Genomic DNA, 26,641 nt, shown 5'->3' on the forward strand with positions numbered 1-26,641 from the left:
GACCCAACACAGCCAAAAAAAAGAAGGATAACAAGGGGCTACTGTGAACAATTCTATGCCCACAAACTGAAAAACTTAGTTGTAGTGGACAAATTCATTGAAAAACACAAAATACCAAATTCATAATTTAAAACCTTCCCTAAAGCAAACTTTGTTCCCAGGTAGCTTTTCTGGTGAATTTCTATCTAAGGAAGCAATAATACTAATCCTTCCAGGAAAAAAAAAAGGAAGGATCACTTCCCAACTCATTTTATGAGGCCAGCATTACCATATACCAAAAGCAGACAACAACATTGCAAGAAAAGAAAACTACAGACAAATATTTCTTATAAACATAGACACTAAAGTTGCAACATTAACAAAATGTTGGCAATAGAATCCAGAAATACATAAAAAGAATAATACATCATGACCAAATGGAGTTTATCCCAGGAATGCAAGTGTGATTTAACATGAAAATGTAATACATCGAATTAACAGAATAAAGGAGAAAGACCATGTGATTATCTCAGTAGGTACTGAAAAAAATTTTTTGACAAAACTGTACATCCATTCATGGTAAAAAACAAAAACAAAAAAACTGTCAGCAAACTAGGATTAGCAGGGGACTTACTCTACTTAATAAAGTTCTTTTTTAAAAAACCTACTACTGACACCAAAGTCATGGGCAAAAAAAGAAAAAATAGACAAACTGGATTTTGTGAAAATTGTAAAAATTTGTGCACGAAAAGACAATATTAAAAGAGTAAAGGGGGGCTTTCCTGGTGACGCAGTGGTTGAGAATCCACCTGCCAGTGCAGGGGACACGGGCTCGAGCCCTGGTCCGGGAAGATCCCACATGCCACAGAGCAACTAGGCCCGTGCGCCACAACTACTGAGCCCACGAGCCACAACTACTGAAGCCCGCATGCATAGATCCCATGCTCTGCAACATGAGAAGCCACCGCAATGAGAAGCCTGTGCACCGCAATGAAGAGTAGCCCCTGCTCGCCACAACTAGAGAAAGCCCGCGAGCAGCAACAAAGACCCAACGCAGCCAAAAATTAAATAAATTAAAAAAAAAAAAAAGAGTAAAGGGAATTCCCTGGTGGTCCAGTGGTTAGGACTCCACACTTCCACTACAGGACTGCAGGGGAAATGTGTTCGAGAGTCATGGCTGGGGAACTAAGATGTCACATGCTGCTCAGCCAAAAAAAAAAAAAAAGAAAGAAAAAAATGTAAAAAGACAACCCACAGAATGGGAGAATATGTTTGCAAGTCATGTATTTGATAAGGGATTCAAAGCCAGAATATATAGAGAACTCCTAAAATTCAGCAACAAAAAAACAAACAACCTGATTCAAAAACAGACAACAGACTTGAATAGACATTTCTCCAAAGAAGATATACAAATGGCCAATCAGCAAATGAAAAGATGCTCAACATCACTAATCATTAGAGAAATGCAAATCAAAACTGCAATGAGATACCACCTCACACCCATTAGGATGGCTACTATCAAAAAACAGAAAATAAATGTTTGAAAGGTTGTGGACAAATTGAAACACTTGTACACTGTTGGTGGGAATGTAAAATGGTGCACCTACCATGGAAAACAGCACGGTGTTCCTCAAAAAATTAAAAACAATTACCATATTATCCAGCAGTTCCACTTCTGGATATATACCCAAACGAACTGAAAACAGAGTATTGAAGAGATATTTGTTTCCCATGTTCATAATAGTATTATTAACAATAGCCAAAAGGTGGAAGCAACCCAAGTGTCCATCAACAGATGGATGAATGGATAAGCAAAATGTGGTATATACATACAATGGAATATTATTCAGCCTTAAAAAGGAAAGAAATTCTGCAATATGCTATGACGTGGATGAAACTTGAGTACATTATGGTTAGTGAAATATCCGGTCACAAAAAATAAATATGAGATATCTAGAGTAATCAAAATTATAGCAGAAAGTAGGATGGTGGTTGCTCGGGCTGGGGGAAAGAAGAAATGGAGAATTATTGTTTGTAGAGTTTCAATTTTGCAAGTTGAAAGAATTCTGGAGATTGATAGTTGCACAACAATATGAATGTACTTCATACCAGTGAACAGGACTTTCCTGATGGCGCAGTGGTTAAGAATCTGCCTGCCAATGCAGGGGACACAGGTTCGATCCCTGGTCCGGGAAGATCCCATATGCCGCGGAGCAAGTAAGTCCATGCACCACAACTACTGAGCCTGCACTGTAGAGCCCGCGTGCCACACTACTGAATCCCACACGCCTAGAGCCCATGCTCCGCAGCAAGAGAAGCCACCGCAATGAGAAGTCCACGCACCGCAACGGAGAGTAGCTCCCGCTCACCGCAACTAGAGAAAGCCCGCACGCAGCAACAAAGACCCAACACAGCCCAAAGTAAATAAGTTAATTAAAAAAGAAACTAAAAACCACCCTTTAAAGTAAAATAAAATGTACAACCACTATAGAAAACAGTTTGCCAGTTTCACCCCCACAATCCACTCCTAGGGATTTATTCCAAGAGTAATGAAAGCATATATCTACACAAAGACTTGGACACAAATGCTCACGATGACTGTATTCTTTTTTTTTTTTCCTTAATTTTATTTATTTATTTATTTTTGGCTGCATTGGATCTTCGTTGCTGCATGCGGGCTTTCTCTAGTTGCGGCGAGCAGGGGCTACTCTTCGTTGCGTTGCTTGGGCTTATTGCGGTGGCTTCTCTTGTTGCAGAGCACGGGTTCTAGGCGTGCAGGCTTCAGTAGTTTTGGCGCACAGGCTCAGTAGTTGCGGTGCATGGGCCTAGTTGCTCCGCGGCATGTGGGATCTTTCCAGACCAGGGATGGAACCCGTGTCCCCTGCATTGGCAGGCAGATTTTTAACCACTGCGCCACCAGGGAAGTCCTGACTTTATTCTTAATAGCCCTAAACTGGAATCCTAATTTCCAGCAACACGTGAATGGATAAACCAAAAGCAGTGTATCCATACAGCGGACTAGTACTAAGCAATAAAAAGGGACAAACTATCATGCACATAACATGGACAACTCTGAAAAAATTTTGCTGAGCAAAAGATGCCAGATGCAAAAGAGTACATACTGCATTATTCTATTATATGAAACTAGTAAAAACAAAACTAGTCTATGGTGACAGGAAAGCAGATGAGTGGTTGCCTGGGGCTAGGGAAAGGGGTTGGGGATTGACTGCAACAGGGCACAAGGGAATTTTTTTCAGGTGATATGAATGTTGTATATCTTGATTGTGGTGGTGGTTACACCAATGTATACATTTGTCAAAACTCATTGAAATGTATGTGCACTTTATTGTACATAAACTATGCCTCGATAAAGTTTATTTTAAAAACATTTGGAAGCCACTGGTCTACTGGGTATGGGGGAAATAATCATTAGCGTTGCAACATTTTGTTAAATGATATTGTTACCAAGGCTGTAGCCCCAGAATCATAACCCTGCCCCTCCCTTGAATAGAAACTAATTACTCTTACTAAAGTTTTCGGAGGAAGCTGCAAAGAGAAAAAACAAGAACTGGTTAGAACCACCTAGGCCCAAGATGGTGGAAAATTTGACTTCCAGTAGACCTTGAGCCTTATTATACACTCATTGTAATACATTAGCATGCTAAATGACACATCCACCAAAGCCATGACAGTTGACGATTGCCATGACCACAACCAGAGAAGCCCATACAAGGACTGAAAAGGAGAGTTGCATCAGTTCCAGGTCCAAACCACACCCCTGTTCTGGGATAACTCATGAATATTCCTCCCACTCTTTCCAATTCTCTCCTTTTTAACTCGACCTTCCTGTATATTTGATGTCTCCACAGGAATTGAGTTGAGAAGCTGCTTTGCAAACTAGGTTCTTTGCTTCTCCATTCTTTGGCCACTGAATAAAGCTTGTGCTATTCCAGCCTCAGCAACAGTTTCATTGTTGGCTGCATGACTCCAATCAGAAAAAAAACCCACCTGGCTGGGACAGGGGGTCTCTGCCCAAGCTAGGACCCCAGTGCAGGTCCAGTTGACTAATTTTGTTAGGGGAACCACTGACCGAAACTGCCCGCCTTGGCCAGGCCCAATAATTACCACTCACATGAGTTATCTTACAACAGGAAGTCCTGGTAAGGAACACGTAACTAACAAGCTACCACCAACTCGAAGAATTCAGGAAAGGTCAAAAGGAGAGAGGAGACACCAGTCCATATGTCCTACCAACCTCCCAGAATCCTTCTCGCTAGAATCCATCTTGGCTGAGTGATGCGTGCAGAACCAGGAAGGACCCTGAGTCAGAATGATAGGCCAGAGACAACCCGGAAACTAACTCCATTACCATAAATCCCAAGACTGTGAGCCGTGTGTCATAGAAGTTCTCTTGGGTTCCCTTACCCTCCTGCTCTCCACCCGGGTGCCCCTTCCCAATAAAGTCTCTTGCTTTGTCAGCACATGTGTCTCCTCGGACAATTCATTTCCGAGTGTTAGACAAGAGCCCACTCTCAGGCCCTGGAAGGGGTCCACCTTCCTGCAACAATTTGGTAACGATATCAATGGACAAAATAAGCAAATATGTGTTGCTAATATAGTCAGATAAAATTTAAACAAATTTAAAAAGAAACTGTAATATATGCACATGGTTATAAAATAAATGATAGAGAGAGGCTTATAATGAAAATAAATATCCCTGCCCCATCCTTTCCTGACCTTAGTCCTTTTCCCCAGAGGCATCCACTTTTAATATTTTATTTTCCCCTCTCTTTCCTCAATGAACTAGAGTGTAAACTGGTAGATATGGAGCAGTTGATGAAAAGCATTTAATTGTAATGTAAACCAGAAGAGCCAGTAACTTAAGCCCAATGCTGCTGATCTCTCCACATTGCAACAGTAGCCTCTCTGATTTATATGAGATATTTCCACATTCTGGAGTTCTCAAATTCCCCAAAGAGCATTACTGTTTATAACTTGAAAGGCACCTGATGGCTAAACCCTGAATCTTTTAAGTAAAAGCTTTGTAATGGAAACACGTTCTAAAGAAAACATTCCTTAAGAAGAGCCCAAATGGCAAGTTCCAGGAATGAGGGAGAAAAGAGAAAGAAATTCTCTTCATTATTGTGTAACTTGTTGGGATGCCATCCATAGTTTGCTTAATAATAGTTATGTTTAAGGTGTACCAGTGAATTGCTGGTGGGGGTTGGGATGAAGGAGGCAGAGTAGCCTTGGAGAGGAGATAGCACTTGCCCTTGCAACTGTGTTGTGTGTCAAAGGGCTTTGAAAGAGGAAGGGGAAGGGTGCATTTTGGCTAAGAAAACTACAAGGAGTTCACTATTACAAGAGAGGAAAACATGTAGGGTGTATTATGAGAGGTAAGGCTGGGAAATACGGTCCATGTTTCTGTTACGGTTTTTTGGTCATAAGCAAAAGAACTGACTTGGCTAATGTAAACAAAAAGGATTTATTGGAAAGATGAGTGGCTCAAAGAATTGATGGGAAAGCTGGAGAACTAGGCTTGGAAATAGGATCAAGGGCAGCTGCAGAACTCTAGGCAGCAGGAACTATTCAACTTTCTGTCAGAGTGACTGAGTGCCAGTACATTTTTTTTTTTCCATCCCTGCATAATTTGACTCAGGATTCAAAATTCTGAGAGGGCATAATTGACTTTATATCATAAACCCACCCATCCTGGGCACCTTGATTTATTGTCCTACTGAGGCAGGCAACACTGTCCACAGTGGTGAAAAGGTAATTCCCAAAGGAATGTAAGTGCACTGAGGGTATGTCTTGTTGAGTTTATGTTTTACCCTATAGACTAAAGGAGACCATTGAAGAATTATGAATAAGAAACTAAGATGATGAGAAATGTAGATTTTAGATAATCCTGGTTTAAATTGGAGGATGGACTAAAAGGGGGCAAGAATAGTATGAGGGAGACTTGTACAAAAACTCTTGCATTGATTTGGGGGAGATGTTGAATGTTTGCATTTGACAGGGATATGGAAGTTGGTAATCTGAAGAGGAATACATTTTTGAAAGATATTTAGTAAGTAGAATGAATCAAAAGACCAACTGAATATGGGTGGTAAAGAGGAGGAAGAGTCTTGGTTGATTCCCAGGTTTCTGTTTTGAACATCTGTTTGGAAGTTGGTGCCATTTATAGACAGAATGCACTGAGAGGTCAGTTAGAGGAACAGTGATTCCATAGGAAGTTGAATTTTACATGTTTCCCATTAAGGATACATTTGGAATTTTGAAATGGATATATCTAATAGGCAGTTGGATATATGTGGATATAGAGCAAGAAAAAGATCTGAGCTAGAGAGATTTGGAATGTATCACTATGTAAGTGGTCTTTGAAGTCATGGACATGTACCATATTTTCAAGGCTTTGAGTATGGAGTATAACAGAAAAGGAATGAGAATCACATTCCAAAAGGAGGGTAAGGAGAAAGAGGTACACACAGATACCAAGAAGGAGCAGACAAATAGGAAGAAAATTCATGTAAACCAGAAGATAATTCACTGTGGTTTGATGAACACATTGTGAACATATCAACCACAAACTATTTTTAAGAGCTTTACTAAGATATAATTGACATACCATACAATTCACCCATTTAAAAGTATACAATTTAGGGACTTCCCTGGCGGTCCAGTGGTTAAGAATCCATGTTTCCGCTACAGGGGCCGCAGGTTCGATCTTTGGGGAACTATAGGATCCCTCATGCTGTGCGGCCAAATAAATAAATAAATAAATAAATATACAATTCAGGTTTTTTTAGTATATTTTCAGGGTTGTGCAACCACCACCACAATCTAATTTTAGAACATCTTGTCTCTCCTGAAAGAAACACCATGCCCATTAGTTGTTACCCCTCACCTCCCTCATACCTCTCCCAGACCTAAACAACCAACAGTCTGAGTATTTCATTTAAATGGTATCATACACCACGTGTTATTTTGTGGCTGCCTTCTTTCACTTAGCATAAATTTTCAAGGGTCATACATGTTGTAGCATGTATCAGAACCTCATTCCTTTTTGTTGCTGTATCATATTTTATTATATAGATATCCCATGTTTTATTTGTCTACTCATCAGTTGATGGACATTTGGGTTGTTTCCACTTTTTGGCTACTATGAATAAAGCTGCTATGAACATTTGTGTATAACTGCTATGAACATTTTGCGTGAACACGTCTTCATTACCTAAGAGTGGAATTGTGGGGTCATATGGTAACTATATGTTTGACTTTTTGAGGAAGTGCCAAACTGTTTTTCAAAGTGACTGCATCATTAACCACAAATTATTTTAAATATTTCTTTAGCTAATACTTTGGATGTATAATTACTTTTAGGAGATATATTTTTTTATAGCTTACTAAAATAAGGTGAACACTCTTTGTAGAAACCACCCAGGTCATGCAGTAGGACTTTGCCTACCATCTCAAAAGATCCTTCATACGCCCCAACTCCATCACAGTCCCTAGCTTCTCTCTAAAAGTAAGCACAATCCTGATAATCATATTATATCTGTATCTCTTCCACATGAAGAATTCTGGTTCTGAAGGATACAGAGGATGTTAGAATATCCTATAACTATTCCTTTGCTTTATCTACTTTATACATGCTGAAGTGTTATAATAGTGGTACTAGTAATACTAGTAATCATCACCACCAAGTTATGATTACTGGAAAGAATTTTTTTCTGCATATATTGTCCCCATCCTCTCCACAATTTTTTTTAAAAATATTTATTTATTTACGCTGCACCTGGTATTAGTTGCAGCATGCGGGATCTTCGTTGTGGCATGTGGGATCCTTTGTTGCAGCGTGCAGGATCTTTTTTTTAGTTGCGGCATGCGGACTTCTCAGTTGCGGCATGCAGGATCTAGTTCCCCAACCAGGGATTGAACCCAGGCCCCCTGCATTGGGAGCGCGGAGTCCTACCCACTGGACCACCAGGGAAGTCCTGTCTCCACAGTTTTTGATAATCATATTATATCTGTATATTTGTGCTTTCTGCTTTCCTTGTTAGATCCTGACTGATATAGGGGTGTACCACATAGTTTTTGAGATATGTCCTAAGAGGGTACCTGTAGTGCTTACTGCAATCATCTGTGATTTCTCTCAGAGACAGAAAATTACATTGCATGGATTTGTGTGGTCTTATCTGTGTCCTGCCACCCATGTAATGCCTGGAGGTATAAGACAAACCTGTTTTCAGAGATGCAGTTGGAATTAGATGAGGAAAACTTGCAAGGATGTTTTGTAAAATGGTATATTAATGAATTGTAACTGTAGGAAAGGAAGTGGTCTTTGGAGTGATATCTAATAAATAAAACTAGACAGGGCTTCCCTGGTGGCGCAGTGGTTGAGAATCCGCCTGCCAATGCAGGGGACGCGGGTTCGAGCCCTGGTCTGGGAAGATCCCACATGGCGCGGAACAACTAAGCCCGTGAGCCACAACTACTGAGCCTGCGCGTCTGGAGCCTGTGCTCCGCAACAAGAGAGGCCGCGATAGTGAGAGGCCCGCGCACCGCGATGAAGAGTGGCCCATACCTGCCGCAACTAGAGAAAGCCCTCGCACAGAAACGAAGACCCAACACAGCCAAAAATAAATAAATAAATAAATGGGGGGAAAAAAAAAACTAGACAAAATTTGATAACCAAGGAGGAATTAGAAAATTAAAGTCAGGCAGATGACCGAAAAGCTGAATGTACACTGAAAATCTCCCTTCAGTAAGGGGGAGAAAAGGCCCAATCACGATGAACTGCAAAGAGCAGTACTGTTGTATGACTCATTGCGAATGTTTAAAAAACAACATGGAAATCAAAGCACTGCCCATTAATAGTGCTTCTCGTTATATGGCATGGGTTAAATATTCTCTTTATTGTAATTTTTCTAAAATCTCAACAATATATCATTTTATTTTCATTCATCTCCGTCTGTATTGCAGTCACTGAATAAGTAATAGGAATTAGGGAAGAATGAGGAATAAATACATGAATTTCAAAAAATGTTCCTGGAAATCATCATGCAACTCTGATCTCAACCTTAAATAAAATAGTGGAATAAATATTTAAAAAGAAAAAATGTGTAAGCCTCTAAAGGATGAAGGAATTCTGACTAATCAACAGCAATGATAAATAATAAATAGTGGACCTTGCCAGATTGGCGTGAGTGGTTTTCTGGGGGGTTTTTGGATTTTAAATTCCAGGAACAAGAGAAGAAGAGAAGTATTAGATATTCTAGATTGGACTATCAGTAAAGCATTTTGAGCTAGCATCTTGTGAAATCTCAATTACGAGATTAATTTATAGTGATTTCCAGGTGAGAGTGGTAACTGGAAACTTTCAAAGAAGGCTTAGAGGAACAAATGAGCAATGACAGGGAATTTTTTAAAACTTTTTCTTTTGTTGTGAAATATTCATAGACATGTATAATGAAAACATATTGTTTAAAGAAAACTCTAAAATGAACACCCAGTTCGAGAACTAAAGCATTGCCAGTAACATAGAACCTTACCTTGTATCATTTTCCATCACAACTCCCTTCTACTTCCCCACCCCCAGACATAACCATTTTTCTGACTTTTATGGCAATCATGTCCTTGCTTTTCTTTACAGTGTCACCATTTACCTATGAATTCTCCAGTAGACGAGTAGCTTTGCCTGTTTTTGAACTTTATATACATGGAATCATACTGGATATATTCTTTTTTTTTTTTTTAATATTAATTAATTAATTTATTTATTTTGGCTGTGTTGGGTCTTCGTTTCTGTGCGAGGGCTTTCTCTAGTTGCGGCGAGTGGGGGCCACTCTTCATCGCGGTGCGCGGGCCTCTCACTATCGCAGCCTCTCTTGTTGCGGAGCACAGGTTCCAGACGCACAGGCTCAGTAGTTGTGGCTCACGGGCTTAGTTGCTCTGCGGCATGTGGGATCCTCCCAGACCAGGGCTCGAACAGGTGTCCCCTGCATTGGCAGGCAGGTTCTCAACCACTGTGCCACCAGGGAAGCCCTGGGACATGACTTTTTATGGAAGAGGTAGAAGCAATAGATCTGACAGAAACTCATGGATATAATATATATTATGTCTACTCTGCCCACAGTCTATTGGCCAAAGCATATGTTATGGCCAAATCAAAAGCTAATTAGGTGGTATGTATATGCCTCCCCCAGGAGGCATGACAAGTCACATGGTGGGAAAAGATATATAGTTCTTTGAAAAGGAAATGTGGTACAATTCATCACCACTATCAATGTTCCCATATTTGGTTGTCACAAACAGTGTTACTATGAGTTTCCTTGTATATGTAGCCTGTTGCAAATGTGCATGAATTTCTCCAGGAGTGGAACTGCTAGTTATGTGTGTTTTCAACTTTACTAGGCATGCCTACTGTTTTTCAAAATGGTTTTACATACCTACCAACAGTGTACAAGAGTTCCAAATGTGCCACATCCTTACTGACTCTAGGTAAAAGTTTTTGAATTTTAGGTAACATAATCTGGTAAGTAAATGGTTATAGCTCATTGTGGTTTTAATTTGCATTTCCCTAAATACTAATGAGATTGAACACTGTTATACATACTAATTGACTAGGAATTTTTTTGTGCCTGTTCAGATCTTTTGCCCATTTTTCTCCTACTCTGTTGTTTCCTTTTTCGCTTATCAAGGTATCCTTTGATGAATAGAAGTTTTTAACTTTGATGATGTCCAGTATATCATTGTTTTCTTTCAGTTAGTGCTTTTTTGTCTTAAGAACGTTTTTACTCCAAGTTTCTGAAGATATTTCCATTGTTATATCCTTTTGGTTTTGCCACTCACATTTAGGTCTATAATACACCCGGATTGACTTTTTATTTAATTTAATTTTATTATTATTTTTCATAATTTAAAAATATTTTTATTTATTTTATTTATTTATTTTTGGCTGCTTTGGGTCTTCATTGCTGCGCATAGGCTTTCTCTAGTTGCAGCGAGCGGGGGCTACTCTTCCTTGCGGTGCTCGGGCTTCTCACTGTGGTGGCTTCTCTTGTTGCGGAGCACGGGCTCTAGGTGCATGGGCTTCAGTAGTTGTAGCATGCAGGCTCAGTTGTTGTGGCTCGCAGGCTCTAGAGTGCAGGCTCAGTAGTTGTGGCGCACGGGCTTAGTTGCTCCGCGGCACGTGGGATCTTCCTGGACCAGGGCTTGAACCCGTGTCCCCTGCATTGGCAGGCAGATTCTTAATCACTGCGCCACCAGGGAAGCCCCTGGGATTGACTTTTAAATATAATATGAGGTATGGATCCAATTTTACTGTTTTTTTTAATACAGATTCCTGATTATTTGGCACCATTTATTGGTAAGGCACATTATTCCCACTATCAGATATCCAGTGTTGATATACTCTGTGCATCCAATGTCAGTGTCTGTTGCTGAGTTCTCTCTTCTGTTTATCGGGGATTTGTCTATCTTATGTCAATAACACAGTCTTAATTATTATAGATTTATAATAGATCTTGGTATTCCAAAACAACTCATTCTTGTTCTTCTTCAAAAGAATCTTTGCTCTTTTTGGCCTTTTGTATATCCATAAAAATGTTAAGATTGTAAGTGCCACAAAACTTTTAAGAGTGTTGATTGGGATTGCATTGAATCTACAAATTGCTTTAGGGAGAATTGACATTGTTACTAAATAATAAATTCTAAACCATGAATTTGGCATACCTCTCTATTTAGGTTTTTTTTAACACCTCTCTAAAAAGGTTAATACTTCTTCCCATAGAAGTCCTACACATCTTTTGTATCTAGAAGATTGTGTGGCATATAAGAGATACTCTGTGAATATTTGTTGAATCAATGAATAGGTAGATCCATAGAGACAAAAAGTGGATTAGTGTTTGCCAGGGGCTCGTGGGGAAGAAGAATGAGAAGTGACTGCTTATGGACACAGGGTTTCTTTTGGCGGTGATGAAAATGTTCAGGATTTAAATAGTGGTGATGATTGCACAACCTTGTGACTAAACTAAAACCCATTGAATTATACATTGTAAAAGGATGAATTTTATATATAAATTATATCTAAAATTTTAAAAAAGGGGTCGCAAAAGAGAGTAAGAAGAAACAGCCTCAGTGAAAACATTTGAGAAGTCAACAATTATAAGAGGTATGAAGATGTTTGAGCCCTTTGGTTCTGTAATTCTACTTTAAAAAATCAAATCTAAGAATTTAAACTGAAATGTAGGGCTTCCCTGGTGGCGCAGTGGTTAAGAATCCACCTGCCAATGCAGGGGACACAGGTTCGAGCCCTGGTCCGGGAAAATCCCACATGCCACGGAGCAACTAAGCCCGTGCGCCACAACTACTGAGCCTGCGCTCTAGAGCCTGTGAGCCACAACTACTAAGCCCACGTGCCACAACTACTGAAGCCAGCGCGCCTAGAGCCCGTGCTCCACAATAAGAGAAGCCACCCCAATGAGAAGCCTGTGCACCGCAACGAAGAGTAGCCCCCACCGGCCGCAACTAGAGAAGGCCGGCGTGCAGCAATGAAGACCCATCACAGCCAAAAATAAATAAATTAAAATAAATAAATTTTAAAAAAACCTGAAATGTAGACACGTGTGTTAACCACAGCATTATTATTATTTTTATTTATTTATTTATTTATTTATTTTTGGCTGTGTTGGGTCTTCGTTTCTGTGCGAGGGCTTTCTCCAGTTGTGGCAAGCGGGGGCCACTCTTCATTGCGGTGTGCGGACCTCTCACTATCGCGGCCTCTCTTGTTGCGGAGCACAGGCTCCAGACGCGCAGGCTCAGTAGTTGTGGCTCACGGGCCCAGCCGCTCCGTGGCACGCGGGATCTTCCCAGACCAGGGCTCGAACCCGCGTTCCCTGCATCGGCAGGCAGACTCCCAACCACTGCGCCACCAGGGAAGCCCCGCAGCATTATTTTTAATTATGAAAAAATTTAGAAATAGCTTAGGCATTATAAGAAGAGTTAAATTAATTATGGTAAATCTACATGAAGCATCCGTTAAAATGCTTATGAAGAATTTTTAATAATGTGGAAAAATGCTCATACTACATTATGCTTTAGAAAGCAATAATCAGCATTACAAATTAAATTTGTTTTTGAAAATCTATAGTAAAACAAGATGGGAAGAAAATGCACCCAAATACTATCAGTGGTCATCTCTGCATTGTGGGATTATGGCTGATTTTTTTTTTTTTTAACTCTTTATCCAATTTTCAGTAATGAACACATAGTAATACTTTTTGAATTTGAAAAAGAGCAGTGTGTACTGAAAAAAAAAATTCATGTCTCTTGCAGGTAGTGTTAAAACCTGGAAGGAAGTGTATAATGTCAAGTATGTATTTTTTTTTTTTTTTTTTTTTATCCTTATAAAAGACTTCTACAGACAAGTTTATTGACCTAGATGGAACATTTTAGAAAAACATTTTCTAAATGTTTACTGTAATGTATATTTAAATTTCCAAATGATAGTTAACCCAAGATTTTACAACTAAGCCTAGAATTTTGTTACCAAATGTAATAAAAAGCTTTTAAAACTCTTTAACAATCAATGGTATAAGTTTCACATTCTCCTGAATATATAAATTTGGTATACTTCACTTCTACTGATAACGTTTGTATTGTTTCTAAGAGACCTTAACTTTTAATTTTCTGGAACATATTATCGTTAAGTCACAAATAGTCTTTTTTTTTTTGGTGATAAGAATGAATAGCAGGAGCATTTGTTAAACCAAATCTAATATGAAACTGACTCTTTCTTGTGAGTAAATTTGAATTTTGAAACAGTAAAACAATAAGGTTTAATATAAAGCAAAATAAATTTTTTATGTTTATGATCTGCCAATTTCCCAGAAAAAGTTTTGTGGTGACTTTAGTTATATACCAGATATATTAAAATCACCAATGGACAACACATATTTTATTCAGGTGCCATCTGAAAGTTTTAAAAATTTGTTGACATAATATCACTGAACTGTCCACTTTAAAATGGTTGAAATGATAAATTTTCTGTTTTGTGTATTTTACCACAATTTTTAAAAAATGTGTTGTTTAACTATGTATTCTTAGTTCCCCATTTCATTACATTCCAAGAAGGAATTCTTAAGTCATTGTAGAGTATGTTCCAGAGAGACCTCGGGATTGGAATTGCAGCTGTTCTCTTCTACACTTAGGATGTTTATGATGGCTGATTTGCTAATGTTTTTCAGGCTGGTAAGTCTCATTTATCTGGGTTGTTAGAACTGAGGTAGTTCTTGAGTGAGGGTGATATAGTCGGTTTTCTAAAGTGATTTCCCTGAGGAAGAGGGAGAATTGACAACTCCTACTCAGGTATTCTGTCCTTCAGGAGAACTCTGATGTCCTCCCCCACCACCATCCCAAATTGAGTTAGGAGTGTCACTTAGCTCCCCATGCTTATCACTATCTTTGCACTCACTGCATTGAGTCATACTGATTGGTTTTGGGGTCTGTCTTCCTCAAGCTGCAATCTTTAAGCGAGAACCAGGTCTTGCTCAACTTCGTAGGCCAGTTGTCTGGTATATGGTCAATATTTGATATGTTTGATGAATAAAGGGGGAGCGAATGAATGAATGATGAACAGGTTGTAGGAGATGGCAGGCTGGTACAGTGGAACGGGATTTGATGCTATATCAGAGAGGGGATTTGGCAGGTGGTCACACTGGGGAGTTAAGGGAATGTGTATCAGATTTTAGAGGTGAGACTCTCGGGTGGACCAAATGACACAAGGGAAAGCATTCCTTGTGATGACGCCAGCCAAGAGGGAATGACAGGAATTTCTACTGGTGAAAAGATAATTTCTCAAGTCTGTGTTTTTCACAGTCTGTCCCAGCGCTGCCAGCATCACAACCACTGTGTGCTGATTTAAAATACAGATTTCTGGTCCTCCTGTCAAGCCCTTCCAGTTTTCAGAACTGGGCTTAAGGAATTTGCCTTTGAAAAGCTCCCCAGGTGGTACCCTAAAGTGAGGGGGCTCTGGAGTAGGTGATTTAGTGCTAGCATCTGAGCCCCTGTAATAATTTGCTCTGTAAAACTGTGTGTGAAGCCCCTACCCATACAACAAACACTGTGACTTTACCCTCAGAGATTGCTCCTCAGTGAGTTTAGGATGAATCCTGAGAATATATGTAGTTAAAAAGTAGGTGTAGGGACTTCCCTGGTGGCGCAGTGGTTAAGAATCCACCTGCCAGTGCAGGGGACACGGGTTTGATCCCTGGTCCGGGAAGATCCTACATGCCACGGAGCAACTAAGCCCATGTGCTACAACCACTGAGCCTGCGCTCTAGAGCCCGTGCTCCACAACAAGAGAAGCCACAGCAATGAGAAGCCCGCGCATTGCAACGAAGAGTAGCCCCTGCTTGACACAACTAGAGAAAGCCAGCACGCAGCAACGAAGACCCAACGCAACCAAAAATAAAATAAATAAATAAAAATTAAAAAAAAAAAAGGTGTAGGACTTCCCTGGCAGTCCAGTGGTTAAGACTCTGTGCTTCCACTGCAGAGGCCGCGGGTTTGATCCCTGGTTGGGGAGCTAGGATTCCACATGCCGCACAGAGAGGCACACACACAAAAAAGCAAGTCCAGCAAGCACAGAATGTATTTGGACATACCTAGGTGTCCAGTTTGACTGGGGGTGAGAATTTTTTTCCCAGCAATTGATGAAAATATTCTCGGAACCCTCTAATTTGTTATATATTTTGGCCAGTCTGTGATTTATTTACTCTACGCAAAAAATGTGCTAAGTATTGTGAGAAATTAGACATAGCTTTTACGTTAAAGGCTTTTATAATTGGAAAAATAAGATGTGTGGAAATAATTGTTGTAATAACACAGCTCTCAGATTCACATGCTGGGACCTTCTAGTAAGGATCTAAGAATGGGGGAGATCAGGATCAAGCAGGGGGTGCTGGGATGAAGCCCCATCATTGAGTCCAAAGAACATAATTTTGGGATTGGTCTCTGAAGATTCCAAAGTGAGGGGTCAGGACATGGTTGCAGGATTTCTTATCAGTGCAGATACTGGCCAACAAGTAGAAAAGAGAGAATCATATGAGTCAGTGTAAGCAATACTGCAAGAAATGATAGTTTGAAACTGTGTAAGGGGTCAGAGCTTTGGCTGAGAAATATGCTCCAGGGGCAGGCTGCAACCCTGGCAGGAAACTGGAGTGAGAACCAGGGACCTAGGCCAGAAGTCTTTGTCTAGACTGCACATTGGAGGGGTAAACAGGAAGGCTCAATTCATTGTTCCTGCAGCCATCCAAGACTGTTCACACAAGGCCTAGGGCAGAAGACACATCCCCACTAGAGGACAAGGAACAGAAATTGTGCCAGGCAAGGTCCTCATTAGTTTGGGGCTGGTGGGGCAAAGTCTGCAAGTAGCAGGCTCTCAGTGCCTACAAATGTCTGGGACGAGCTGGAACAAGCAGGAAGTAGTTCATGTAAGAATGGGACTTTTGCATAAGAGAGGTATAGATCCAATTTGACTGGAGTTAACAAGAGAGTAGGGGGAATCAAAAAGAGTTTCACGGAGGAGTGAGAATTTGAAAAGAGCTTGAGAAATCAATGCTAAGTTTGCAAAATGAAACTTACTGGTCTGAGTTAACAAGGTCACATCTGGAGCCCTTCTTATGATTAAAATTATGTAGCAATTCATCAAAATTGTGGCCTAGTGACAGAGTTAAATTATTTTCATTATTTGTATGCAATTGAATCCTAGAATTTTTCAAAAATCTGAAACTGAGCAGGACCCCATGGGGCCCTCCTGGGTATAAATCCTCTCTGTGTTCCCGATTTCTTGTTTGTAGGAAATAGGCTTCAGCCCCCTAGACTTTCCCTGAGTTCCAAAGGGCAGATTCAAACAATTGCTAATCATGGAAGTGAAGGGATGCAGAAACAAAGGAGGAGCAGTCAAGAAACAACAGTACATGATGGGGCAAGGTCGTGGTTCCTCCCAAACGAATATACCTAACAATATCTTTGAGTTCTGCAGCAACTAAGGCCCCCACCCGGGTGGAGGATGGTAACTTCAGGCTGAGCACAAGATTCCTGGAACACCACCTTGTTACCTTACCACTAACCAATCAGAAGAAAGTCACACACACCCTGCAGCCCTCACCTCAAATTTTACCTATAAAAACTCCTCCCTGAAAACCACTGGAGGCGTTTAGGATTTTTGGGCCTGAGCCAACCATTCTCCTTGCTTGGCCTTGCAATAAACTTTTCTCTGCTCCAAACTCAGTTTGAACAGTTTGTTTGGCCTCACTGTGTGACACAAACTTCTGTTTAGTAACAATTTCCGAATATATACTGTTTTATTCTAGTGACTTTTTTTTCCTGGTATAGAGACAGGAAGGAAGGGGGCAGGACACAACAGTTAAAAGAATGACACAGCTGCTGAGAATATGACAAAAACTGGTTAGAACCAACTAGGCCCAAGATGGTAGAAGATTTGACTTCCGGTAGACCTTGAGACTCATTATACGTTCATTGTAATATATTAGCATGCTAAATGACTCACCCACAGGTGCCATGACAGTTCCAAGGCTGACCATAAAAGGCCAAAAAGTGGGCTGTGGCCCAATTGCTGGAAATCCCTGCCCATTCCCCAAAATAGTTAAAATAATCCTCCCACTCCTTACTGTATGAAATTACCCAGCTCATAAAAACTAACAACCCCATACCCCAGGGCCCGCTCTCACCTTCTGAGAGGGACCACATTCTGCCTATGGAATGTGCATCTCTCTAACTTGCTTTCACTTTACTCTGGCTCGCTCTTGAATTCTTTCCTACCTGAAGTCAAGCACACCCTCACTTGGTGGCCCATCCCAGGAACTCACCTGAGACCTGGGAAATGACCATTCTCTCGCTCCCCCTTCTCCTGTAATAGTATCTTACTATAAAAATATCAAACATACACAAAAGTTATTTTACAACAAATACTACATCAACCACCTAGATTCTACAACTGCCACATTTTATATATATATATATATATATATATATATATATATATATATATACACATTTTATATATATATATATTTTTTATTTTTATATATATATTTTAAATTTATATATATATAAATATATATATATATATTTTAAATTTATTTATTTATTTATCCTCTCTGTGTTCTGATTTCTTGTTTGTAGGAAATAGGCTTCAGCCCCCTAGACTTTCCCTGAGTTCCAAAGGGCAGATTCAAACAATTGCTAATCATGGAAGTGATTATATATATATTTTTTAAAATATATATATATTTTAAATTTATTTAAATTTATATATATATATTTTAAATTTATTTATTTATTTTTGGCCGTGTTGTGTCTTTGTTGCTGTGCGCGGGCTTTCTCTAGTTGCGGCGAGCAGGGGCTACTCTTCGTTGCGGTGCGCGGGCTTCTCATTGCGGTGGCTTCTCTTGTTGCGGAGCACGGGCTGTAGGCACATGGGCTTCAGTAGTTGTGGCATATGCGCTCAGTAGTTGTGGCTCGCGGCTCTAGAGTGCAGGCTCAGTAATTGTGGCGCATGGACTTAGTTGCTCCACGGCATGTGAGATCTTCCCGGACCAGGGCTCAAACCCGTGTCCCCTACATTGGCAGGCGAATTCTTCTTTTTTTAAAAAATAAATTTATTATTTATTTATTTATTTATTTTTGGCTGCATTGGGTCGTCATTGCTGCACACGGGCTTTCTCTAGTTGCAGCCAGTGGGGGCTACTCTTCGTTGTGGAGCGCTGGCTTCTCACTGCGGTGGCTTCTCTTGTTGCGGAGCACGGGCTCTAGGTGTGTGGGCTTCAGTAGTTGTGGCATGCGGGCTCAGTGGTTGTGGCTCGCAGGCTCTAGAGCACAGGCTCAGTAGTTGTGGCTCACAGGCTTAGTTGCTTCGCGGTATGTGGGATCTTCCCGGACCAGGGCTCAAACCTGTGTCCCCTGCATTAGCAGGCGGATTCTTAACCACTGCACCACCAGGGAAGCCCGCCACTTTATATTTTGATGGTTTTCAGAGTAAGTTAAAGACAACAGAACACTTCACCCCAAACACTTGAACATACATAATATTAAGCAGTGTTCAGCATTTGGTTATTTATTTATTTTTAGGTAAAATTTACATACCATGAAATGTGCAATCATAAATGTACCATTTGATGAGTTACAGCAAATATTCACAACTATGCAACCAAAATCCTCTATCAAGATTCAGAAGATCCAGAGCATTAGTCCAGAAAGTTCCTTCATACCCCTTCTCAGAAACATTGCCTCCACCTTTCAGAAGCAACCTCTGTTCTGTTTTTTCCATCATAGATCAGTTTTGCCTATCCTAGAACTTCATGGAAACATATTATACAACATGCGCTCTTTTTTTTTTTTAAATGAATTTATTTAATTAATTTATTTATTTTGGCCGCGTTGGGTCTTCGTTGCTGCACACAGGCTTTCTCTAGTTGCGGTGAGCGGGGGCTACTCGTTGTTGTGGTGCACGGACTTCTCACTCTGGTGGCTTCTCTTGTTGCTGAGTACGGGCTCTAGGCATGTGGGCTTCAGTAGTTGTGGCTCACGGGCTCTGGAGTGCAGGCTCGGAAGTTGTGGCACATGGGCTTAGTTGCTCCGCGGCACGTGGGATCTTCCCGGACCAGGGCTCGAACCCGTGTTCCCTGCACTGGCAGGCAGATTCTTAACCACTGTGCCACCAGGGAAGCCCCAACATGTGCTCTTTTGTGTAAGGCTTCTTTCATTCAGTGTAATGTTTTTGAGATTTATACACGTTGTCCTATGTAATTTGTTCCTTTTTGTTAAAAAACAGCATTTCATTCTATGTTTATACAGCAGCTTATATTTTTTGGTTTGAATGTTTTTTTATTTTGACATAATTTCAGATTATAGAAAAGTTGCAAGAATAGTACAAAGAATTCTAGATATCCTTCATCCAGATTTTCCAAATGTTAACATTTACCTATACTTGCTTTATCCTTCTCTTTCGCTCTCTTTTTCGGAATCATGTCAAGTTGCAGACATGACATCCCTTTACTCCTGAATACTTCAGTGTATATTACCTAAAAACAAACAAGAAATTCTCTCATATAACCAGAGTGCATTTAACAAAATCAGGAGATGAGAGTAGTATAGTACTATTTTATAAGCTAAAGACTTTGTTCAGATTTTGCCAGTTGTCTCAGTAATATCTTTAATAGCAAAAGAAAATCTAAAAATGTGTGTAGCATTTGTTATCATGTCTTTTTAGTCTTCATTCTGGAACAATTCCTGAGTCTTTATTCGTATTTCATGACATTGACAGTTTTTGAAGAATATAGGCAAGTTATTTTTTTAATTAGGCTTTTATTTTGAGATAATTGTAGAGTTGCATCAGTTGTAAGGCATAATACAAAGAGATCCCATATATCCTTTACCCATCTGGCCCAATGGTAACATCTTGCAAAACTATAGCACAATATCAAAACCCAGATATTGACACTGATACAGTCAAGATACAGAACATTTCCATCACCAGAAAGATCCCTCATGTTGCTCTTTTATAGCCACCCCCATTTCTCTCCCACCCCTACCCTGATAAGCAGTAATCTGTTCTCCGTTTCTATAATTTCATCATTTCAATGAGGTTATATAAATAGAACTACTGTACATAGTATGCAGCCTTTTGGATTGGTTTCTTTCACACAGCATAGTTCTCTGGAGATTCATCCAGGTTGTTGTATGCATCAGTAGTTCCCTCTTGCTGAGTAGTGTTCCATGGTTTGGATCTACCACAGTTTGTTCAACCATTCACCTGTTGACAGACATCTGGGTGGTTTCCAATTTTTTTAATGTTATGAATAAAGCTGCTATAAACATTTGTGTTCAGGTTTTTATGTGAACATTAAGTCTTTACTTCTCTGGGATAAATGCCCAGGAGTGCAACTGCTGGGTCGTATGGCAATTACATATTTACTTTTGTTTTGTTTTTTTTGACCGCATGGCATGTGGGATCTTAGTTCCCTGACCAGGGATTGAACCTGCGCCCCTTGCATCAGAAGTGCGGAGTCTTAACCACTGGACCACCAGGGAAGTCCCACATATTTAGTTTTTGAAGAAACTGCCAGATTGTTGTTGAAAGTGGCTATACCATTCTGCTTTCCAAGCAGCAATGTATGCGTAATCCAAACTATCAGTAACACTTGGTACATACTGTCTGTATTTTTTATTTTCGCAGTGTGAGTGGGGTGAGGTGGTACTTCATTGTGATTTTATTTTGCACTTCCTTAATGGCTAGTGATGTTGAACATTGTTTCATGTGTTCATTTGCCATCTGTGTGACTTCTTGGTTGAAATGTCTCTTCATGTCTTTTGTCCGTGGATTGTTTGCTTTTGGATTGTTTGCTATTTGGATTGTTTGCATTTTACTGTGGAGTTTGTTGTTGTTGTAGGAAGAGCTAGCATTTTTTCTTTTGACTGGTAGATGTTTAGAATGATCCATTCAAGGAAGATTGTTTATTCCAGTTTGATGAAGTCCATATCCTTTGTGTACTGACGTAGACACTGGTGGGACGCATGATATTTCCAGATCAAACTGTGCAGGTTTAGAGAGCGCAGCAGCAAGAGTGAGAATCTTGGCTGAATTTTCGTATGTAACTCCAGTAGAACTGCTGCCGACACATCTTGTTTTCATGGATGCGACAAGACAAAAGGCTACTGGTGAGTTTTGAGAATTTTTTTTATGGTCTAGATACTTGTATTTGTCGGATATATGGTTTGTAAGTATTTTCTTACAGTCTGTAGCTTGTCTTTTCATCCTCTGAACAGGGTCTTTCATAGAGCAAAAGTTTTTCATTTTGATGAAGTAAAATTTATCAGTTTATTTTATGGATGACAATTTTGGTTTAAAGTCTAAAAACTCTTTGCTTTATTTTATATCCCAAAGATTGCCAGCAATATTTTTTCCTAAAAGTTGTATAGTTTTACAATTTACATTTGAGGGACTTCCCTGGTGGTCCAGTGGGTAAGACTCTGCACTACCAATGCAGGGGGCCCAGGTTCAATCCCTGGTCGGGGAACTAGATCCTGCACGCATGCCGCAACTAAGACCCAGCAAAGCCAAAATAAATAAATAAATAAATAATAAATAAATATTTTTTTAAAAACCAATTTACATTTGAGTCCATGATATACTTTATGTTAATTCTTTATGTGATGTGAAACTTAGGTCAAGGCTCATTTTTCTACCTATGGATGTCTAGTTACGCCAACACCATTTGTTGAAAAGACTTTCTTCCATTGATTTGCTTTTTTCAATTCAGTTGGTGTTTGTGATCTGGGATTAGGCAATGCTTGCCTAGATATCACACCAAAAGCACAAGCAACAAAAGAAAAAATATATAATAATTGGACTTTATCAAAATTAAAATCTTTTGTGCTTCATAGGATACAATGCTAGATTTACACCCAAGTATTTCTTTCTTTTTTTTTTTGAGAGATTTAAATGGTATTGTATTTTAATTTCAGTGTCCATATGTTTATTGCTAGTATATAAAAATGCAGTTGATTTTTTTATGGTTTTCTTGTATCCTGAAACCTTGATGACCTCACATATTGCTTCTTAGATTTTTTTTTTTTTTGGAGATTCTTTGGTTTTTCTATGTAGACAATCATGTCATCTCCAGTGGGACAGTTTTATGTATTCCTTTCCAATCGGAATGCCTTTTATTTTCATTACTTGCCTTATTGCATTTCTTGAACTTCCAGCACTCTGTTGTCTTATATATTTCCTCTACATATATTTAGAACATCAGACAGTGATTGTCTTAGCCCATTTGTGCTGCTGTAAAAAAATACCATAGACTGGGTGGCTTATAAACAACAGAAATTTATTTCTCACAGTTCTGGAGGCTGAAAGTCCAAGATCAGGGTGCCAGCATGGCTGGGTTCTGATAAAGACCCTCTTCTGGGTTGCAGATGCTGGTTTCTCACTGTGTCCTCCCATGGTGGAAGGGGCTAGGGAGCTCTGTGAAGTCTCTTTTATAAAGCTTTTTTTTTTTTTTAAAGTATTTATTTATTTATTTAGGCTGCACTGTGTCTCAGTTGTGGCATGTGGGATCTTTTAAGTTGCGGCATGCAGACTTCTTAGTTGCGGCATGCGGGATCTAGTTCCCCGACCAGGGATCGGACCCAGGCCCTCTGCATTGGGAGCGTGGAGTCTTACCCACTGGACCACCAGGGAAGTCCCTATAAAGGTTTTTATAAAGCTCTTTTATTCACAAGAGCTCCCCCTCATGACCTAATCACCTTCTTCTGCTAGAGCCTAAAGACTCTACCTCCTAATACCATCAACTTGGGCATTAGGTTTTCAACATAAGAATTTTGATAGTTTTATTTATTTATTTATTTACTTGGCTGCTCCAGGTCTTAGTTGTGGCATGTGGGATCTTCGTTGGAGCACTCAGGATCTTTAGTTGAGGCATGCAGGATCTAGTTCCCTGACCAGGGATCGAACCTGGGCCCCCTGCACTGGGAGCTTGGAGTCTTAACCACTGGACCACCAAGGAAGTCCCTCAACTCAAGAATTTTGGGGAGACACAAACATTCAGCCCATAGCAGTGATATAATTTTTGCTTCAACTGTGAAACATAATCAAGAGGAATATGTATGACAAACATACAACAAAAACTGAGTCAAAATCAAGAGGAGAAAAAAAGCCTATTGTATTTACCTATATTTTTAATTATCATAGTTTTTTTCTTTTTCTTTCTGAGTTTCCACGTTTCCTTCTTTTATAATTTCCTTTGTTTAGAGAACTCCTTTACTCATTCTTTTAGGATAGGTCTGGTGACTACAAATTCTTTTAGTTTTTCTTCATCTGACAATGTCTTGATTTCCATTTCATTCCTGAAGGGCATTTTCACTGGGTATAGGATTCCCGAGTTGTCAATCTTTCATCACTGGAAAAATATTGTACCACTTTCTTCTGGCCTCCACAGTTTCTGATAAGAAATCCACTCTCATTCGAATTATTTTTTTCTGAAAGGTAATGTGTCAACTCTGTCACCCTAGTGTTGGCTTCTATTGATTGTCTTTTTTCATTCAGTTTGAGATCTTGGTTCTTGGTGATTCTCCACTGAAACCTGGACGTTTTCATATTATGTCTTTAAATATGACTCTGGGTCTTATCTAAACCTATTTTATTTTTTTTAAATTTATTTTATTTATTTATTTATTTTTGGCTGTGTTGGGTCTTCGTTGCTGCGCGCAGGCTTTTCTCTGCTGCGGCAGAGAGCTGCGGCAAGCAGACTCTTCATTGTGGTGCACGGGCTTCTCATTGCGGTGGCTTCTCTTGTTGCGGAACACGGGCTCTAGGCATGCAGGCTTCAGTAGTTGTGGTGCACAGGCTTAGTTGCTCTGCAGCATGTGGGATCTTCCCGGACCAGGGCTCGAACCCGTGTTCCCTGCACTGGCAGGCGGATTCTTAACCACTGTGCCACCAGGGAAGCCCTAAATCTATTTTAGTTGGCCTTCTCTGACACCACTCCAGCAAGGGAACATAGGGGGTGCCATCTTGTTACCGCCAGGTGGAGGTAGAAATCCAGGTTCCTCACTTGGTTTCCATTGATATTAAATGAAGGGGCTCATCATTACTGCTGATTGGGGGGTTGGAGTTCCAGATCTTCTCATGGTCTCCACTGATGCCTTGGGGTAGTGATCCTTGTTATTCCCAGATGGGGATGAAAGTCCTGGCTCCCCACTTGGCTTTCTCTGATGTCACCCTACAGGGTTGTTGAGGCACCTTGTTACAGGCTGCAAGGGTGGAAGTCTAGACTCCCCGCAGCCTTTGTTGGCAAGAATATAGGCCGGGCCACAGCTTTCTTCTGTGGTATTTGGCTGGAGTTAAATGGTTACTGCTTGAAAATTTTCAGTCTTGCTAGATGGCCCCTTTCCTGGTCCTTTAGCTAAGAAGCAGGCTTTTGTTGGGGCTTTCTTATCTGCACCCATTGGTTTCACGGTTGCCAGCTTCTTCAGATCCAAGTCTGATCCATGAGACAAAAAGAAAATCCAGGGAACTTGCCAACATGTCATTCCTTGGGTCCTGAGGTTCTCTCCACGTTTTAGAGTCTTATGTTTGTTTTCTATATAGTGTTTAGGGGTTTTAGTTGTAATTAGTACAAGGAATAGGGAAATTTATCTATTCCACCTTTCTGGGAATCCAGTTATTTTGTGAATTAATGTTTCTCTATCTGAGTTTCTCTGATATTCTCTCGTGATTAGATTTGGGTTACACTAATTTAGCCACAGTTCCACAGAAGTGCATCACAGCAGAAGGCACATGCGGTCAATTAACATCGTTACCAGTGATACTAACTTTGTTAGCTTTGATCGGTTGGTTAAGGTGATGTTTGCCAGGCTTCTCCACTATGACATTACTTTTTTACTTTTTATAGTTAATAAGTATTTTGTAGGGAGATATTCTGAGACTGTGTAAATATCTTCTTACTCTTCAAACTTTCACCAGCCAGTCTGAAAAACATACATTGATGACACTTGCCTGAATCAATTATTATGATGGGTTTTTAAAAAATGTTTATTGAAAAATAGGTGATTTAAAATGTGTTAGTTTCAGGTATACAGTAAAGTGATTCAGTTATACATATATATAAATATAAACATACATATATATTCTTTTTTACATTCTCTTCCATTATAGGTTATTATAGATATTGAGTATAGTTCCCTGTGCTATACAGTAGGTCCTTGTTGGTTATCTATTTTATATAGTAGTGTGTAATGACAGGTTTCAAATGATGATTTTCCAATTCTATCATTCCTTCCTCATTTATTAATTTACATTTAACTAAAGAAGAGCTTTCCCTTCTCCACCATTCATTCACTTATTCCCTCATTTATCTATATATACATTTATATCAGCTTATTTATTCTTATATTGTAAATAATAATCTCTCACTATTATTATTTATTTTGATGCTCAAATTGTCCCATATTTGACCAGTGGGATCCCCCCTTTAGTTACCTCCTGTCTCTCTGCGACGTATCTTTCTTCAAAGACAACATGATTGTCTATGTAGAAAATCCCAAAGGATCTACCAAAAAGCTACTAGAACTATAAGTGAATATTACAATGTTGTAGGACACAAGATTTATATATAAAAATCAATCATACTTCTATATAATAGCAATAAGCAACTGGAAATTAAAATGTTAAAAATACCATTTACAATAGCAAAAAAATCACAGAATACTTAGGGATAAAACTAAGAAAATATATACAAGATTGGTATTTTGAAACTACATTGATGACAGAAATTAAAGAAGACTTAAATAAATGGAGAGACATACTTTGTTTATGTATTGGAAGAGTCAATATTGTTAAGCTGTTAATTCTTCCCAAATTTATCTATGGATTCAACATAAACCCTATCAAAATCCCAGGAGCCTTTTGGGATAGAAATTGGTAAGCTGACTCTAAGATTTAATATGGGGCTTCCCTGGTGGCGCAGTGGTTGGGAATCCGCCTGCCAATGCAGGGGACATGGGTTCGAGCCCTGGTTCGGGAGGATCCCACATGCCGCGGAGCGGCTGAGCCCGTGCGCCACAACTACTGAGCCTG

General features: G+C 39.7%; 1 non-coding gene across 1 annotated transcript; it reads left to right on the plus strand.

Moving 5' to 3' along the window:
- Window positions 1-22,009: 22,009 nt before the first annotated feature.
- On the plus strand, window positions 22,010-22,082 carry TRNAG-ACC. Its single transcript has one exon. It is a non-coding gene; the product is annotated as a tRNA-Gly (tRNA).
- Window positions 22,083-26,641: the final 4,559 nt, after the last annotated feature.

The sequence above is a fragment of the Balaenoptera musculus genome, chromosome 2 (assembly GCF_009873245.2).
Source record: "Balaenoptera musculus isolate JJ_BM4_2016_0621 chromosome 2, mBalMus1.pri.v3, whole genome shotgun sequence".
Lineage (NCBI taxonomy): Eukaryota > Metazoa > Chordata > Mammalia > Artiodactyla > Balaenopteridae > Balaenoptera > Balaenoptera musculus.